At 42.4% G+C, this 18,561-nt stretch overlaps 1 protein-coding gene and 1 long non-coding RNA gene across 2 annotated transcripts in view; one reads left to right on the forward strand and one right to left on the reverse strand.

Annotated features, from left to right (window-relative positions):
* Nucleotides 1–18,561, reverse strand: part of GNA14 (G protein subunit alpha 14) — a 49,971-nt gene that overhangs the window by 27,403 nt on the left and 4,007 nt on the right. The window lies entirely within an intron of this gene.
* LOC117879109 overlaps nucleotides 7,976–18,561 on the forward strand; it is a 24,522-nt gene continuing 13,936 nt past the window's right edge. The window contains exon 1 of the long non-coding RNA XR_004646173.1: nucleotides 7,976–8,197. This is a non-coding gene — a long non-coding RNA (uncharacterized LOC117879109). The remainder of the gene's footprint in view (nucleotides 8,198–18,561) is intronic.

The raw sequence follows: 18,561 nt of genomic DNA on the forward strand, positions 1-18,561 counted from the left end.
CGGTTCGCCACTCCAGGCCAATGGGGGCGACGGGAAGCCGTGGCCAGCACATCCCTCGGCCCACACTGCTTCCTGCAGCCCCCATTGGCCTGGAGTGGCGAACCGCGGCCAGCGGGAGCTGCGATCGGCCGAACCTGCGGACGCAGCAGGTAAAAAAACTGGCCCGGCCCACCAGGGTGCTTACCCTGGCGAGGCGCGGGCCAGAGGTTGCCGACCCTTGGTATGGCATAAGTAGTTAACACATATTTCAAGGGACCATTTAAAGTGAAGTGGCCCATTAACACCCCTCCAGTCATGGGGGGGGGCAAAATACAGTTGGGGAGGTTATAAATTGTTATAAGAAGCCATAAATCCAGTGTCTCTATTCAGCCCATGATTTTTAGAGTCCTAGCAAAGTTATGAATTTAAGCTCTGAGGCTTGTCTTTTGACAGCATTGTGCAGGTTTCCTTTGAGGATGAGGACTGATCAGTCAGATATAGCGATCGCTTTGTGAAAAGCGTTCAGGGTCTATTTGTCTTATCATTTTTCCTGTGTGAGTTCATTCAAGAGTACAGTGATTGTCTGGTTTCACTCACATTTAGTGCACTGAATGAGGTACACCACATGGAATAGGTATGCGTAGCACCCATAGATCTTGAAAGGGGCATTGTAGGGGATGTTGATCATTGTAGCAGTGGAGATAGGTCTGCAGGTTTTGTATTTGTTGTTCTCAGAGGGTCTCATGCCATTTTGAGTTGGTGTTTTCCTGTTCTGGGGGGAGCTTGCTTCTGATGAGCTAGAAGAGGTTGAGGGGTTGTTTGAAGAAGAAGGAGTTCAGGAAAGATTTCTTTCAGCATGGAGTCTCCATAGAGTATCGGTTGTAGTTGTTTGATGATAGCCCGTATGGGTTCTGGTGTGTGGTGACACGTGACAACTAGGGGTGTGCGGTAAGAGGGAGGTTTTATTTCTATATTGTCGCAGGTTCTCTGAGGGTATTTGGGTGGCCTATTCCATAATGCAATCTGTTCCACCATGTGTTTAGCTGTGCACTCTGAATAAATTTCCCCAGACCTGAAGAAGAGCTCTATCTAAGCTCGAAAGCCTGTCTCTCTCACCAACAAAAGCTAGCCCAATAAAAGATATTACCTCACGAACATTGTCTCTCTAATATCCTGGGACTGACATAGCTACACCAACACTGCACACTATACAGAGTAGAAATGTAGGTGAGGAGAGGAGTCAATGGGACCTAGGTTTTCATGTAGTTTTTCCACGTTAAACAGAGAAATCAAGACCTTAAACTACAAGCTGATAGATCAATTACGTGACTGCTGAACATATGAAAGTACTTAAGTAAAAGGGATTACTTATTTTTTACTATTCTTTCATCAAATTTCCTATAAGCATTAGTATTATTACAGTATACCATATTTTGATTTATACTAGACATAATTTTTCAGTGTTGTGAGTGGCGGTTTACCTGGCTCACTCTCATTAATATTATCAGCTAAAAGAAAAGCATTTTGTACACAACCTAAAAAATGTGTTTCAAATAAAAACCTCAATCCTTTTAATCACTCGCTATAGAAAAAGCACAGATATTACAGATTCAGCTTTCTTCATTCCCCCTAAAAACTAGACTGGAAATAATTCATTACACCTTTGTAGTGGAACATTTTCATATAGATTTGTGAAATTATTTGTTAGGCATAGTTGATATCTGATCTTAAATATTAGGCATTAGTAACAATTCTATATTTTTTCCTTTCTAAAGTCAAAGATTTTCCTATTTAATAATATTGACAGCAAACCTGAGACCTATTTTGCAGAAGTATTTATGAGTGTCGCACCTTATAATCCTAAGTGTTGCTAAGCAAATTAAACTTAAATGAGTTAAATAGTTAAATACATTTAAATGAAGGAAAGTGATACACAAATATATTAAAACAAAACTAAAGCTGAAAGTAAAATAGCCAAGTGAAGCTACAGCATAGCAAACAATATGCTATGTATCCTGCATGCAAAAAATATATCCACATCCTTTGAAAAACAAATTCACAATTACTATCTATCTATTTTTTGATTTGTGCAAATGAAGCTGATCCCTTCGGGTGGGTATCCATGTTATAGAGATAAAATAATTAAACACCGGATATTTACCATGTTAGGAAATAGCAAATTGAATGTCAAGTGTTACTTTCTAAACAAAAAACAAAGAGTATCTTTAAGTGCAATACTGAGGCAAAAAGTAATTTGTATAATCAAATAAGAAATTGTCTAACCTGTTTTCCTTAGTGAGAAATCATTCCTGGATTGATTTCTAATTAAATAAATATTCTTAGAGAACAAAAGAGAAAATAAAGTCCAAAAGATTATCTTTGATGATTATCTTTAAATTACAGCCAAATGGGCTCCCATACAATATTTCAATTTTAATGTGCTATCTTTTTAAATGGACATGCTGTTTGATAGACATTTGTTTGTTCACATTCACCATCTGCACTTCTCTGGTTTTAAGTACAAGATTAATATTTTCCTATGAGGCTCTCTTATTCAATGGGAAACCAAGTATTGATCTGTCATGGATCAGATCCTGGATCATTTATTTGACTTCGAAATTGCATGAACTAGTTAGTAATTCTTTTTTCTGCATATTTGAAAAGGAAAAAGCACACTCAATGAGACAGGGCAGCCTCTCATTTATCTACTCCAAGTTCAGCAAATACTAACAGATATAAAAATTAGGTTTAATGACAACTAAGGATGCATGAGGTCCACAAAACCCATCCAAATCCTTGAAAGCATGGAAACAATTTAAAGGAAAAATCTCCAGCATTCCTTGCCACCTTCAGTGTCACCTACAATACTGTTGATAACACTCTGCAATGCTACATAAGACATTCATCTCCATTTCCAACACATACCAAAAAGCAATACATACCTAACTTTATCCAATTCAGTCTGTTATGTAAAAAAAACCTTATTCTGTTATGCTCATACGCTCTTGTTTCCATAAACTTGACTGTCACATTGTCCATTCATTTAGAAAGTTATTCTGATTTAACACCATTAAGGTTTTGTGTATGAAAGAGTTGGATTAAGTTGGGACACCTGTTATTGCTTTTTGGAGCAATTTGCTGGCGATCAAAATGTGACCACTGCCATTGTACAGCTTGCAAAAAGGGGTTTGTTACGCAGTGAAAGTGAAGTTTAGGCAATCCTTCCACCAAGAGCTTGACACCATTTTTTTTGAAAGCAGGCCCAGAGTATGCCTGTTGCTTCAAAATTCAGGTCTCCAGTGCCACAGCCCTCATATTTAAATCAGATTTTAAAGTTGCTCAGTACTCAGCAGCACCCACTGTAAAAACAAAGATATGCAATACAACATTCTTAAGAACAATGGGAGTTGTTGAATGCTGAGCACTTTTAAAAATCTGGCCCTTAAATTTTAGTTTGGCATTAGCAAGAAATATATTCTCAATCTAATTTATTCTACTGTTGATATCATTAGACCCATAGGATAGCACATACCAAGAAACAAGAACATTTTGTTAAGCATTAGTGTGAAGACAAGCAAAAGAGAATAAGCTTTAAAGCTTAACAGACAATAAGATTCATATTTTATATTCCCAATTATTATAATCCACCATTTCACAGGTTCTCTGCCTTTCAAAGTAATAAGACGCCAATTAAGCTATGGAACACTCACCACTATTGACCACATTGTCAACTAAAGCCATATTACCATATTCTGCAATTTCAAATTTTATACTGACACATGAAGCTAGTGTTGAACTTGCATTTCTTGGTAAGGTGTGAGAGGGTGGGATAAGGTGGAGACAAATTTCTTACACACTAGGGTTACCATATTTCAGCAAGCAAAAAAGAGGACGGGAGGAGCCCCGCCCTAGCCCCGCCCCTGCCCCTCCCACTTCCCGCCCCCCAGAACCCCCAACCCTCCCCCCGTTCCTTGTCCCCTGACTGCCCCCTCCTGGGACCCCTGCCCCTAACTGCCCCCCAGGACTCCACTCCCTATCTAAGCCTCCCTGCCTCTTGTCCCCTGACTGCCCCAACCCTTATCCACACCCCCACCCCCAGACAGACCCCTGGGACTCCCACGCCCCATCCAACCACTCCCCACCCCCTGACAGCCCCCCCCCCCCCAACCCCCCACCCCCCCCCCACCCCCCCCCCCCCCCCCCCGCCCAGCCCGTCCATCCCCGCCGCCCCCCCCCCCCCACAAACACCCCCCCCCCCCATANTCTAAACCCCTCTGCTCCCTGTCCCCTGACTGCTCCGATCCCTCTCCGCACTCCTGCCCCCTGACAGCCCCCCCCAGAACTCCCAACCCATCTAAACCCCTCTGCTCCCTGTCCCCTGACTGCTCCGATCCCTCTCCCCACTCCTGCCCCCTGACAGCTCCCCCCCAGAACTCTCAGCCCCCCACCCCGCTCCTTGTCCCCTGACTGCCCCCTCCTGGGACCCCTGCTCCTAACTGCCCTCCAGAACCCCACCCCCTACCTAAGACTCCCTGTTCCTTGTCCCCTAACTGCCCCCTCCTAAGACCCCCCCAACTGCCCCCCAGGACCCTACCCCCTACCTGTACCCTGACTGCCCAAAACTTTCTCCACTCCCCCCAAAAAGCCCCCCCCCGTTTCTTGACTGCCACCTCCAGAACCTTCCTGCCCCCTGGCCCCCTTACCCTGCTGCTCAGAACAGGGTGTTGGGCTCTGTGCGAGCCGGACATGTGGCTGAGCTCCCCAGCACAACAAAACCCGGTCCCTGGCCCTGCACAACAAAACCCGGTTCCTGGCCCGGACCGGGCTGCAGGGGAGAGCTGCCCTTGTATCAGCACAAAGTGCTCTCGCTCCCGTTTTGCTACGCTGCATGGCAGAAACCACTCCCAGTTGCAAAAGGGGAGGGCTGCACTTTGTGCTGATACACTTGCTCAGAATGCAGGGCGGATCCGGCTCCTCTACAGCTGCTCCTGAGTCCAGCCCAGGACTTTCCTGCAGCCCTCCCAGCCGCTCGGTCTGCTCTGCCGGGGGAGGGGGGAAATCCCGGACATTGTGAGTGCTTTACAAATTCCCCCCGATGCTATTTTTAGTACAAAAAAGAGGACATGTCCGGGTAAATCCGGACGAATGGTAACCCTATTACACACCATCTTTTTATTACAACAGCCGTACAAAATAATCTCCCTCACACTGTTACACGAGTGGGCACATAGAAGATACCTTGGAAGGACAGTCGTGCCAGCAGGAATAACAACAAAAGTACAATATCTTAAAGGAAAATTGAAGTGATACAATTTAATCGCTTGTTGCTAAAGAGGTGTTTAGTAATGCTCCAATCCTGAGAGGTGCCGAATGTCTTCAACACAGCATGGTCTCTTTCTCCCTACTTCATTCCCTATTCCCTCCCCCACCTCCCACCCCAAAAATTCTTCATGTCTTCCACAGTCAAGGACAGTTTCAAATGGCTGAAGAATTAAAATTCCTGCCCACCTATATCACTTTTAGTTATATCCTACAATCTTTAGTAAATGTTATCATTGCTTAACTTTTCAGATTGATTCTTCCACGTTTTGATTGCAGTGGCATCTCCCAGAAACATGCCAGTTTAACCCTAATAAGGCATCAAACAACACTGAATATGCTAGATGAGGGGAATAACCTTGAATTTTCAACCACAGACCAGTGAAGACAAAGAAAGGTTATTGGTGCTGTGCATTGTGATTTAATCACCATGCAGCCAAACCACCATACATCACACTGGAAATGATCAGAACTTGGTTTATTCCTTATATTATCTTTAAAATACTTTAAACTGCTTGTCTCAAAAATCTCAAGACCAAGATTTAAGATATGCTATTTATAGAGTTGCTCTTTTAGAAAACAAATTGCATATAAGTGAGAATCAATTGATGGATTCTCCAAAACCTGAGGTCTTTAAATTGAGATTGCACATCTTATGCTCTAGTTCAATCAGAAGTTATGGGATTGATGTAGGAATTACTGGGTGAAAATCTATGACCTGAGTTATGCAGAAAGGCAGAACAGACTGTCATAATTGTCCCTTCTGGGCTTTAAATCTATGAATTAATGACAATTGTTAGTGTTATCCAGGAATCATTCCACAGACAGCCATGAAAAAAAATCAGTCCCTTAGTATTAAGTGTAGCTAGTTTTACACTTTCCAAAAGAATGCGAACTGGAATGAACGATCTCCTGTCTCGTTCAACAATAACCCACACAAAGGTGTGCATTAGTAGACTAATAATTCAATTCTTGGACAGTTGCAATCACTTGTGCTCATTCCTCACAATGCACCGTAAGCATGTAGTAGCCAGGAAATACATTAACAGCTTACTAATGCACAGCTCTGGTGTAGCTTACTGTTTTTAGAATTGGTTTGTAACAACATAAGTGAATTCATGTAGGGCTAAAAGATTATCTTGTGGTTAAAACATAGGACTAGGAGTAAAGAAATTTAGGATTAATTTCCAGAATCCAGAATTCAAAATAGGTGTGCAAGTTAGAGTTCTACAGAGGATGGGTTGTTGACATTCTAAGAAATAGCACACTGCAGCCCGTAAACTGGGAATAGACAGCACTCACCCATTCCATCAGGATCTTCTCTAGAGAACTCAGCATCAAGGATCTCTCCATTCACAGTTTATCTTTTTTTTAAAAAATGAAAAGATTATTCCTTGTATTTTGGTGCCCCAAAGAGCTGCCTATCTAAATTATGTCCAAATTGAGCTTAGTGCAAATTGATGCCTTTTAGAATTAAATTTTGCACAGCTAGGGAAGAAAAAAAACAATGCCACTGGCCAGAAAAGTAGCTGTATGTGTTAGCATTCTGACAATTTGCTCCTAAAAAATTCACAAGAGAAATGCAGTCAATATATTGATAACATTACACTTTAAGCTTTGTTTGTTTTTTGTGAAGTGAGGAGCCATTGCTCACTCATGGGACGGGGGGAAAAAGTATAATCCACAGAATATCACCAAGCTAAGCTACAAGGAAGGGAACAAACTCTCAAAAACAGGTATCCATCCCAAATACATGCAGAAATAAAAAGAGAAAAAGAGACAAGATATTACTTGAAGAAAGCAAGTGAGTAATCCTACAAGTAATTACAGTCAAAGTTCTCTCCAGAGACATATCTCTAGGATGCTGTGGAAAGCCCAAAGCATTTTGTTTCCTTCCTTGTTTTGGAGATGGTACCTTGGGCTCCAGACCTGTAAGCACTTATGTACATGAATAACTTTACACAGCTCAGTAGCCTTAATTTCTTCAAAATGACTACTCACTTGTACAGGATTGCTCACATGCTTTAAATTTTTGCAGAATCCCCCTATAGTGTGTAGCTAATATTCTTGATGGTGGTGAAACAGCCTATTTCCCTCCAGGCAGGCTATTGCCAAACAGGCACAAATCGTTGCTTTCAATTTTATCCATTTATCACCCTTACCACTTGGGGGGGGGGGGGGGGGGGGGAGAGAAAAATTTTTTAAACTGTCCTTTCATCATCTTTAACATGTACAAAACGTTACCTGCTGTTACAGCCAATTTAAAATTGTTGGATACATGCCCAACAGTAATAGTACAAAGAAATAAAACTCCAGTCCTCAAAGCAACATTTACAACCCACTTTCCCATAACTTCTGGTTCTGTAGTATGTCTGCTTGGGAAACACTGTCAAATGTAGAAACACAATAAAATAAAGTTTGTTAAAATAAAAATTTTTGGGCACCTCCGTGCATGTACTTTTATTCCCTTGTTTGCATGTTGTAATTCTCCTATTCATTCAGTCCTAATTCCTCTTTTTTAAAATATTTCCTTTCCTTTTTTTTCTTTCCCTCCTCTGTTCACTTAAAGACTACGGGACTATCTTCTCCTTCATCTTTTACCCCCTTTTTCGTCATCTCTGACCTTCCTGTTTCTCTCATTCTGATCTCTCCCATTACTGATTTCTTTATCTGCTTCTAATGTCCTGTCCTTCTGCTCCTTATCCATAGGACACGAACCTGCAAGCTGATCCATATGGGTGGACACATGCAGAGCCTCACTGACTTCTATGGGCATCTGTACTGGTATGAAGAATTTGCCCACAAGGAACAAATAGCAGGATTAAGGCCATAGTCAGTTCCAGTGAGATCAGTCTCCATGCCTGTACACACCTTGGCCTCTCTGCTGAGACTAACAAAGGTACCAATTAGAGCCAACTAGAGTGATGATTGACTGTTTTACAATATAGACACTTATCCCTTAAAAATTGGATTGGTACTGCCAATCTATTGAAGAAGAGTTTGGATCATTATTCAAGTATCCACTGATCACCAGTAGTCAATGGCTCTGTATTGCATTAGCAATCCTCTAAACCAGCAATTATCTCTCCATAATTATTATTAATTTGTATTACCTATATATATATATATATATATATTTGTATTTCAAGCGTATAAAAGGTTGTTACAAGGAAGAGGGAGAAGAATTATTCTTCTTAACCTCTGAAGATAGGACAAGAAGCACTGGGCTTAAATTGCAGCAAGGGAGGTTTAGGTTGGATATCAGGAAAAACATCCTGTCAAGGTGGTTAAGCACTGGAATGAATTACCTAGGGAGGTTGTGGAATCTACATCATTGAAGATTTTTAAGAGCAGATTACACTGCTCTACAGCCAAAATGCTTCTGAAATAAATGTAGTCAACCTTTACTAATTCTGGGTCACTGAGAACGAAAATGATGCTTAAAATTGTTGACTGGCTCTAGTTTTCAAGATATGCTATTGGGTCAGTATATACGACCCTTGACTTGGGAATGGCGGAGGATAAGTGAGTTATAAAGGGAAGGGATCTCAATTTAAACCAGAAATGACTAAAATACATCTTTGACTGGATCTATGAATAAATCTATGACTGGGTTTGGACAGTACTTGCTTTTTAGGCAAAACAATGAATGATGCAATCTGAAGCTGGTATTGCGTCATACATCATATGAATTGCATCATGTTATTCCTACAAGTCATGGATGATGCAATCATAACGAAGCTTACATCACTCTGCTGAACAAATTGCCCTATATCAGCTCTAGAAATCATACAGTGTCGTGCTCTCTTATTTGTCAGTGTTTGATTTTGCAAAGGGACACATTTCTGTTTAGCCAAAGTGAGCAGAGATGCCTCGTACTTGTGTGAACAGTGCAGATAACTTCTGCTATGTTTGTGGTGAAGTGACTTTTGCATCACAAAAGCACAGTATAACCACTGTGGTTAAGAAAGCCTATCACTTTTATTTTGGCTGCAAAATTGGAGATCAGGACAAGAGGTGGGCCCCACACATATGCTGCAACACTTGTGCAACAAATCTTCGCCAGTGGTTGAACAGGAAAAGGAAATCTATGCCTTTTGCAGTGCCAATGATTTGGAGAGAACCAACAGATCATACCAGCAATTGTTACTTCTGCATGGTGCCTCCAGTTGGGAAAGGTGTGTCAAAGAAGAAAAAGTGGACTGTGCATTATCCAAACATTCCATCAGCTATACGCCCAGTACCCCTCGGAGAAGGACTGCCAGTTCCTGATGCACCAGAATCATTCTCACTTGAGTCAGACGAGGAAGAGGAAGAGGATGAAACTTCTGGTCCTGAACCATCAATGTTACAGGACCCACATTTTCTCCCATCCTCCTCCTCTGAACCACACCTCATAACACAAGGTGAACTGAATGACCTTGTCAGGGATTTGGAACTACCCAAGAGTAAGGCAGAGCTGTTGGGCTCCAGACTACAGCAGTGGAATCTCCTGGCAGGTGATGTTAGGGTTTCCATGTTCCGTGACCGTCAAAAGGATCTTGTCCCATTCTTCTTCATGGAAGGCGATCTTGTAGCCTGCAACAACATCGATGGTGTGATGGCAGCCCTCAACATCGTTCACGATCCAGATGAGTGGAGACTGTTCATTGATTCAATGAAGACGAGTCTTAAAGCTGTTTTACTGCATAATGGCAATGTTTTGCCATCAATTCCAGTTGGTCATGCAGTCCATATGAAGGAAACCTATGACAACATGAAACAACTTTTGAGGTGCATAAACTATGACCAACATCAGTGGCAGCTTTGTGGTGATTTGAAGGTTGTTGCTCTCTTGCTTGGTCTGCAGACTGGATACACAAAGTACTGCTGTTTTCTCTGCGAATGGGATAGTCGTGCAAGAGATTCCCACTACATCAAGAAAGATTGGCCACTCCGACAGTCATTGGAGCCTGGGAGGAAAAGTGTTCGGCATCCACCACTTGTTGAATCAAGGAAGATTTTGTTACCACCCTTACACATCAAGCTGGGTCTGATGAAGAGCTTTGTCAAGGCCATTGACAAAACACAAGCACCTTTCAAGTACCTCCGTGGAAAATTTCCAAGGTTGAGTGAAGCTAAGATAAAGGAAGGGGTCTTTGTTGGTCCTCAGATTCGTGAACTTCTTCGAGATGATGCATTTGACCATGCACTGCGTGGCAAGGAAAAGACGGCATGGAAAGCCTTCCAGTTAGTGGCAATAAATTTTCTCGGAAACAACAAGGCAGACAACTACAGGTTGTTGGTGGAAAACCTCCTCAAGGCATACAAAAGCCTTGGTTGCAACATGTCATTAAAGATACATTTTTTGCACTCTCATCTAGATTTTTTTCCACCGAACTGCGGAGCAGTGAGCGACGAGCACGGCGAGCGATTTCACCAGGACATTGCAACAATGGAGAAACGCTATCAGGGCAAATGGAGCCCATCAATGCTTGCAGACTATTGCTGGACAGTGACAAGAGATGCTCCATTTAATGAATACAAGAGACAAGCCAAGAAGCGTCGAGTAGACACTGAATAGGACTAAACTATGTACATAATAGTTTTTTGCCTTTTGTTCCATAATAAATTTTATTTATATAACCCTTTTGGTGATTTTTAAAGTGTTACATAAACAGGACAGGTGAAATATTATCATGTAAAGCAACCATAAACACATGAAAAGACCTAGGTTTACAATTTATGATTAAAACTCTACTATCGACACAATATACATAGACATAAAATGTAAAAACTTAAATATCTTAGAAACAGTAGCCAATCAGTTGTTTTAATTGTCATATTTGAATTCAGCACATCAAAATACATAATAAATAGCACATTTTATCTCTGAAGCAGACGACTTTTCAAAAATTGTAGACGAGTGTTAGACAAACACATGTCAGGGATGGTCTAGATCGGGGTGGGCAAACTTTTTGGCCCAAGAGCCACATCTGGGAACAGAAATTGTACGGTGGGGCCTGAATGCTCACAAAATTGGGGTTGGGGTGCAGGCGGGGGAAGAGGGCTCTGGTTGGGGGTGCTGGCTCCGGGGTGGGGCCAGAAATGAGGAGTTCAGGGTACGGGAGAGGGTTCCGGGCTGGGGAGTGGCATGCCGGGGGAGGGGGGAAGAGGGCTCCAGCTGGGAGTGCGGGCTCTGGGGCAGGGCTCCCCAGCGGAAGCTTGAGGGCTGGCTTAAAATGGCCGGAAGGCCAGATCTGGCCCGCAGTTTGCCCACCCCGGTCTAGATAATATTTAGTCCTGTCATGAGTGCAGGGGACTGGACTAGATGACCTCTCGAGGTCCCTTCCAGTCTTATGATTCTGTATAAAATAATCTTTTAATATTCCCACAAATGTTGTTTAAGCACTGAAATATTGTGTATATAAAATACTTATATGGCTCTATCGTTGTAGCATCTTAGCATCTCACAGTCTTTAATGTATTTATCCTCATAACACCGCTGTGAGGCAAGAAAGTACTATTACTGAAGCACAGTGTAACTAAGGCCTGGATCTGCAAAGGGCTCAGTGTTGCAGTGACTAACTTTTAGACATCTAGAAAATAACTGGACAACAATGAGATCCACAAAGCCTGAGTTAGGTTCCTTGGCTCCCTATACAATGAACAGGGAGAGAGAGGCACCTAAGAATAGGATCCAGGAAAGCCAGCATGCTAGGCGGGGAGTCACCTAAAGAGGGCAATGGGAGATGTCAACTAGAGGGCATGCCCTAAGCCCCATCCCTCTCACGGAGTTTGATGCCTAAGTCTGGGCTGCAGAGAGGCGTTTATCTCTGCTTGCGATCCACAGCTAAGAACCCCTCTGGGAGTCACGTGATTTAGACTCCTAAGCTGCTTCTTCCAAAAATGAGTGGGGTGTCTGCTTAACTCCATGCCAAAGGGCCAGGTGGAGGGACTGGAAGTGCCATTGGAATTTGGGATATTCTGATGTGGGTCTCGCTCAATCTCTCCTAGTGGAGTTGTTACACTTTACGTAAATAATTAAGTAAATAATTGGGCAAGAGAAAGAGAATCATTCTACAGTCCAGTGGTTAGAGCACTCACCTGAGAGGTGGGGTACCCCTGTTCAAATATTTTCTTCTCATCAGGGGGATATTGAACTGGGGTCTCCCATATCTCAGGTGAATGCCCTATCTACTGTGCTAAAAATCATAAGGGAGGGCCTCTCACCTCCCTCCCCCTACCCCACTGGCCATTTTTGTGGAGATAGGCATGCTCTGAGAATACCCACTAATTTGGTCCCACAGACAAAACAGGCCAGGGAACACCCACCCAGTTTGTGGATCATACTAGGTTTTAGATAGGAGACAGAAGTCCACACACCTAGAATAAGGCAGCCGTGCACATGCTGGGAGGTGGAAACATAGGAGATAGGGGACTTTTACAATGGAAATTTAGGCACCAGCTAAACATGGGTTTGAAGAATGCAGTGGTGCCTAAGTCCCTATGTGGAGCTGGTCCTTAGTGACATGCCCAACATCACAATGAAAGTCTGTCACCAATCCGGGAATGGAACCCAGGTCTCCCAAAAACTAGGCTACTACTGTAATCACTGGACCATCCACCCTCCATAGTGTTGCTATGCTATTTTCATAACTGGCGTAGGGTGGCTCTTTCACTGTGCCTATTGATTTATTCATTTTAGAAATCCAGATACACAGACATTTCATTTGGGTTATTACAGGATGACTAATTTGGTCAAGTTTTATAAAAACAGTATACACCTGAAAAAGCCTTTAGACCCAATGTGATTATTTTCATTAGAAAAGGGCCCCTCATCCTCCTAATCTTTTATCTTTTCATACAGTATTAGTGACAGACAGACCTGATGACAGACAGTAGTAAAAATTATACAGGATAAAGCATTAAAAACCTCAAGACAACATAATAGTTTCTGGTAAACACAACTCCTAGTTACAGCTGCTGTGGAAATATGAACAACAAACTGACAGCACTACATTATTTGTTTTAAATGTTGGATGTTCCTACTGTAAGTCATACAAATCAATAAAGGAGAGGAACTCTACTCTTTCTACGGGGATTGCAAATTTCTGCAGTATTCATTTACACACACTTCTTTGATATCTGTAGTACTGAGTAACTGGACCATTCTGCTGAGTGCTCAGTAAGATATAGCACCCTCAAACATCATTCAACTGACACCTAGATATCTTCTCTTACCATGCCTTCCTCATAGATGACTACAGTTTGCAGATGGTCTACAGCTAATGAACAGGGCCGGCTCCAGGCACCAGCCAACCAAGCACATGCTTGGGGCGGCACCTGGTAAGGGGCGGCCAATCTTGGGGTGGCGGGGGGCGGTGCGGCGCAGCATTCCACGGGGGGGGGGCACTCCAGCGGCGCGGCGCTCAGCGGGGGGGGGCAGGCTCCGGCGGCGTGGCGCTCGGCGTGGGGGCGGCGCGGCACTTGGGGGCAGGTTCCGGCGGCGCAGCACTCGGGGGGGGGAGGGTGTTCGGGGGGCGGCGCTTTTTTTTGCTGCTTTTTTGCTTTTCATTAGCCGGCCCTGCTAATGAAATAAATGTGGTGGAAGATGTATTGCAAATTCAATCAGTGTGTCATGTAGTTTTACTATTCCCATACCACTACCATGGCAAAGAATAAGAACTCATCTTATTTTATCACAGTCCAGCAAGTTTAATTCTTCAGTGGGGCAGTTGACAAATCAATTATGTCTCCACTCTGGAACAAATTGATTTTTACTTCCTGTGAAGGGTTTGATACCTTCTTTATAGGAAACAACGTATATCTGGAGCTTTCTGACTAGTGCTAGCCAGGTGGTAAATGCCTTTTATATCATTTAGTGAGACAGAGGAGGTACTGAGAGCTTCATTTAACCACCTGGAAGTTGAATCCTTACCTTTGTTTACTGGTAGAAACCTTCCCTATGGGAGAGCAGGACATGAGCTCCCCTCAGTCAAAAAGGGATTAAGCCCCTGATCAAGAAGATATCTCTTGACATTAGCAATCATAAATTATTGCCCAGTGCCAATTCTTCCCGTTTTAAACAGTAAGCTTACTGATTTTTATAGCCTGCTACAAATTCTCCCACTACAAGAAAGTTGCTAAACATCAAGTTAATGTACACCATCCTAGACTTACATTTGTCTACCTTCTATAGCTTTTGGAACAAATACTTCCCATTTCCTATCTTCAATCTATGGAATATGTAAAATGATCACAAAACAAAGGCAACTGATTTTATTTATATCAGTGAACATTTATAGAATTATTCAGGCTGAATGAGTATTGTCAAATATCCAAAGTCTTTTGCTCCTTCACCCATAAGGATATGTTGCTAAAACTAAGCCGCAGTAGGGGAGGAGAGCTCCATGAGGGTGCTTGCTTATGCATTTTTTATTTTGGCCTTGACCCTGCAAAGAAATCGGCCTGCGAAGTCCCTTATGACTTCAGGTGACTTGACATAGGAATATGAATCCAATCAATAGGATCTTTTTGTAGGACTTGGACATAACTTGTCATGTACGCTCTTTAGCCCTGTCTTGACAGGCAGAAAGGGACATTTTTCAATTGTCTGCACTCAATTGAGTTAGCTTAACACAACTGAAAATCCCTCTTAATGCTCATTAAGATGTAGGCCTACACATTTGAAGCCATGTCAGCTAGACGTGTTGCAGTGATTGTGAAACTTTATTGGCTGCAATGTCTCCAGTACATTGAGGATACTCCATTTCACCTCTTCTTTTCATTGAACCCACATTTTGTTTTTTTCTGTGCTTTTTATATACTTAATTGAGGCTTAAACCCACCTAGATAAGTGCAAATTGGCAAAAATACAACCTGGACAAGGTATAACTGATGCTGCTGATTCCAGATTCCTAGAGCAATGGAGGGTTAGGACTGCAACTTTATAAGGGATGTGTTGTGTCAACCTTTTTCCAATATGGTTTTCAGCCTTGGGGTTTGGTTGGACCCATTGCTGCTTCAAGATATTACTGACAGTAGCTTTAACTCATATTGGATTTTAGATCATTATTTTTGTATGTATTGTGGCTTAGGGTCCTAGTGTGCTAGGTGTTATAAAAACACACAGTAAGACAGACCTGCTATCTGCGAATCACCAGGAAGCTCACCAGAGCTATTCATGCCTTTTTCTCCTCCTGAATAATTATAATGCAGTTTACTTGAGATAGCCCTTGGTAAGCCGATAGAAAATTTAGTTACCTGTATTCTAAGGGAGGAGGGTCAACATTACCACATTAAACCTGTACTCACATCCCCTATTGGCTACTATTTGATTCTTGGTCATTTCAAGGCATTTTCATAAGCAATACTATTTTCTCCATGAGACCAAAAGCTTTATGTTGATATTCCTCTCATAGTGGTAGTCAAAACAAGAAAAGGGGTGTGTTATTTACCGGTATGTACTTTTTGTCCTCTTCTAGATTAACAGGAAAACATAACAGAATCATATTTTCAAGAGTGGTCAGCATCGATAACGGGGACCAGATTTTGAACAGAGCTCAACACCCAGCAGCTTCTGCTGAGAACAATTTGATCTATTTCATATATTCAAACTTGTGTTATTTGTTTACAGTCATCCTATAAAGGACAAATATAAACAAATAAAACAAGGCTGTAGGGATAAAATTAGAAAGGCCAAGACACAAAACGAGATTAAACTAGCTAGAGACATAAAGGGTAACAAGAAAAGATTCTAGAAATACATTAGAAGCAAGAGGAAAACCAAGGACAGGGTTGGCCTGTTACTCAGTGACAGGGAAAAAACAATAAAGAGTGGGGTCCCGCAGGGATCAGTTCTGGGTCTGGTTCTGTTCAATATCTTCATCAATGATTTAGATAATGGCATAGAGAGCACGCTTATAAAGTGTGCGGACGATACCAAGCTGGAAGGGGTGGCAAGTGCTTTGGAGAATAGGATTAACATTCAAAATGATCTGGATAAACTGGAGAAATGGTCTGAAGTAAATAGGATGAAATTCAATAAGGACAAATGCAAAGTACTCCACTTAGGAAGGAACAATCAGTTGCACATATACAAAATGGGAAATGACTGCCTAGGAAGGAGTACTGCAGAAAGGGATCTGGGGATCATAGTGGATCACAACTAAATATGAGTCAACGGTGTAGCACCGCTGCAAAAAAAAGTAAACATCATTCTGGGATGTATTAGCAAGAGTGTTGTAAATGAGTAATTCTTCCTCTCTACTCTGCACTCATTAGGCCTCAACTGGATTATTGTGTCCAGTTCTGGGCACCACATTTCAGGAAAGATGTGGACAAATTGGAGAAAGTCCAGAGAAGAGCAACAAAAATGATTAAAAGTCTAGAAAACATGACCTATGAGAGAAGATTGAAAAAATGGGTTTGTTTAGTCTGGAGAAGAGGACACTAAGTGAGGACATAACAGTTTTCAAGTATATAAAAGGTTGTTACAAGGAGGAGGGAGAAAAATTGTTCTCCATTACTTCTGAGGATAGGACAAGAAGCAATGGGCTTAAATTGTAGCAAGAGAGGTTTAGGTTGGACATTAGGAAAAACTTACTAACTGTCAGGGTGGTTAAGCACTGGAATAAATTGCATAGGGAGGTTGATTTTTAAGGGCAGATTAGCCAAACACCTGTCAGGGATGGTCTAGATAATATTTAGTCCTGCCATGAGTGTAGGGGACTGGACTAGATGACCTCTCGAGGTCTCTTCTAGTCCTATCATTCTACGATTTTGAAAATCTGGCCACTTACTTAGGTGCCTAAATGGGAGCTATTGATATTGAGCTCTGTTAGAAATCTTGTCCTTAGAACAAAAAAATTCTACCCTGTTTCTCTTGTTAGATTAGCTTTTTAAACTTTTATAGTGCAGTAAATTCTTAAGCAAGACATTCCAATATTTTAGAATTTATGGTTGCTACAACCTGAAAATAAACTATATCCCTTCTTATTTCACAAATTTAAAATAGGACCATGAGAAAACAGATTATGCACATACAGATATTCTACATCAGGGTTCGGCAACCTCTGGCACGCAGCTCGCCAGGGTAAGCACCCTGGCGGGCCGGGCCAGTTTTATTTACCTGCTGACATGGCAGGTTCGGCTGATCGCGGCCCCCACTGGCCGCGGTTCACCGTCCTGGGCCAATGGGGGCGGCGAGAAGCGGCACGGGCGAGCGATATGCTGGCCGCGGCTTCTCGCCACCCCCATTAGCCCGGGACAGTGAATCGCGGCCAGTGGGGGCCGCGATCGGCCGAACCTGCCACGTCAGCAGATAAATCAAACTGGCCCGGCTCGCCAGGGTGCTTACCCCGGCGAGCTGCGTGCCGAATGTTGCCGACCCCTGTTCTACATGGTTAACGACAAAGGCCATGATTTAAAATCATATGGTTATCACTACATATACCTCCCCTATACAAATCTAATCACTTCCAGAGGTTCTCAAACTGGGGGTTGTGACCCCTAAAGGGGTTGCAAGCTGTCAGTCTCCACCCCAAACCCCACTTCACCTCCAGCATTTATAATAGTATTAAATATTTACAAAGTGTTTTTAATTTATAGGAAGGGGTCACACTCAGAGGCTTGCTGTGTGAAAGTGGTAACCAGTAGAAAAGTTTGAGAACCACTGGCTTAAATTATATGCAAGACAGACTCAGCTGTGATTGTAGCCTTTCATAACAAAAAGTATGTATGTTTTTATATTGAACTCTGTGGGACTAATCACATGTTTAAAGTCAAGCATGCATGTAAGTTTGCAGTGTCAGGGCCTGTGATGCTGGCAGACCAGGTGCCAGCTCATGCCAAGGTCCCCATGAGTCAGCTGAACACTGACAAATACATAGCTGGAAACAATCTGACTCTCTTGTGTTAGTAAGGTTAAAATAGGTATTAGAATTAAAAGAATGTGTTCAGACTTTATTGAATGCTTGTGAGTTGTTGCATACATTAATCTCACTTATAGAATCCGTATCCCATTTTGTAAGGTAATGTTTAAGCATTTGTATTGCACGCCTCTGTTACATTATAAATCACCCGACAGAAGATAGATATTAACTAGAGTAAAATGCTGGTCTCCAAGATAAGGTGTTATGTCCTGCTCAACAAGGAAGGCACATGGACTCCAGACTGACTATTGTGGCATATTAAACATTCCCACCGCCCCCACCACCACCAAAGAAGATGATTCATGCAAGTGGATTTCTCCCATCAGATGAGTTTGCAGCTCAGACTACA

Source organism: Trachemys scripta, chromosome 6, assembly GCF_013100865.1.
Source record: "Trachemys scripta elegans isolate TJP31775 chromosome 6, CAS_Tse_1.0, whole genome shotgun sequence".
Lineage (NCBI taxonomy): Eukaryota > Metazoa > Chordata > Testudines > Emydidae > Trachemys > Trachemys scripta.